A 2067-nucleotide genomic window follows, 5' to 3' on the forward strand; every position below is an offset into this window, starting at 1 on the left:
CCTCACACATGCACAAGCCCACAGGAATATGTGCCCACCCCCAAATACAGAAACAAACACAAATAAATAGAGTTTGATCACCAAAGAAAGTACTACTGGAGATAGTGAATGTCTCTGAGACGAAGTCTCTAAGATTGGCTTTCCGGCTTCATACATAAATGCACCGAGACCAGAGAGATCACTCACTTACCCAGCATGGCACAGCTGCTTTGTAACACAGCTTTGAGCCCAGTTACATCTCTCCCTTGATTCTGTCTAAAGGCGGGGGGGTGTTGGGTTTGCTTTTTCTTGATAATTCTTTGAGATTTGTTCTTAAATGGGTGTCCCCAGAGAAAGCACTTTCTGACACAAAGGCTGAGGCCATGCCCGGGAAGGGAGAAAGAGAAAGACAGAGATGGCACTCACTGCCTGCCTGGGGGTCACGCCATTGTGGTTCCTCTGTGAGGTGACATGCACTCAAGTTTGTCTCCACACAGGGCCACACACTCCCTAAAGAAAGCGCGGTTTGCTATACTTTGCCTGTCTGCGTCTCTAGCGTGTTGTCCTGCTTGTGTTGGATGGATGTCGGGTGTTTTCGGGTCCCCGGATATGGCAGACACATAGCCAAGATGGCCCCCATGAGGCTGGAGCTCATTTACCACCCCGGGATAGCTGTGTTGCGGTGGGTCTGCACATGTGGAGACCATAAGACAATGTCACCATCCAAGTTTTCATCTGAGACAGGATGTCTCACTGCACCCAGAGCTCTGAAATCATCTAGGATGTCATGTCCTGTGTGACATGAAAACCTGACTGGGGTGATGAGGGAATAAGAAAGGACAGATACACAGACATGTGCTCAGAAAAGTTGGGTGGGCTGAGCTTGCTCTGCTGGAGCACACGACCCCGAACGGCAGCGTTTACCGGGAGCTGCAGAGAGGAAGGGTTGGCCAATCTCCATAGGAGATCTCTGCAGTCCAGTAGCCTCAGGATGCAGTCAGTCATCCCAAGGAGGAAGAAGGGGCTGCTAGTTATGGCACATGCTGGTCAGTAGTCCGCAAATGCTCCTTGGAGCCAGGGAAGGCTTTGCCATCCCCACAGGTCTGAGGCACTGGGTTCTTGACATGGCTGTGCAGGTGCCAACGTTACAGATTCACTCTGGACATCTTTACACACACCCACATACAGCTTCCTCCATTCCCCGCCCTGGGCTGAGGCATCCAGAATTCTCCTGTTTGTGCTTCTCCTAATTCTAGGGTTATAACACATGTAGCCACATCCAGCCTTACACCCAGCATCCTGGGGAGGTTCAGGCCCTCATACAGGTATGACTGCCGGTTGGGTTGGGTCACTCACTTGTTCTGGGGGCAAGTCCTAGGAGAGCACGCTCACCTTAAGCATTGCTACACGGGTAGGACAAGTAGCCGTTTAACGAGATGCTCCTCAGAGTTCCAGCTGCAGCCATGTAGCAGTCTGTGTTTTTTTGTTTGTTTGTTTGTTTTTTGTTTTTTGTTTGTTTGGTTGGTTTTTGGTTTTTGGTTTTTTTTTTTCAGAATTATTCAGCTTCTTCCAAGCATGCCTCCCTTAACAATTTAGGGGTCCTCTTCAATGTTCTGAGTATCTTTACTCCTTCTTTAAAGCGTCCCTCCCTGCCATATGGCTGCTCGCCTGCCGCATGGCTGACCTCCACGCCAGCTTAAATAGCGTGGTTTTCCCCACTCTTTCCACGCCTTCCTCCAGGCAGCAGCTGGGGTGTGGAGTTGATCTGCCTTGGGGTTTTTCCTCTTAAACCCTTCTGTTTGAGTCCACTCCTAAATTACTTTATTAATGAGGATAATAGCACCAAGGGGAACCCCAATTTTCAATGCATCATTTGGCAAACAGGATGAGACCCCAACATTCTAGCAATAATGGTGTCTGCAGATTGTATAGTAGGGACCTTTGCTAGCTAAGACAATCTTTAATGTAGCTCTAAGGTTATGGGTACGAATGTTGGGTCTCACATAGTGGGTCACAGATTATTTTTACAGTATTTGAGAGGCTGAGGTGGGAGGACCTTGTGTCATGTAGGGCAGCCTGAGCTACATG

Source organism: Mastomys coucha, unplaced genomic scaffold (assembly GCF_008632895.1).
Source record: "Mastomys coucha isolate ucsf_1 unplaced genomic scaffold, UCSF_Mcou_1 pScaffold22, whole genome shotgun sequence".
In the NCBI taxonomy this organism is placed as follows: Eukaryota; Metazoa; Chordata; class Mammalia; order Rodentia; family Muridae; genus Mastomys; species Mastomys coucha.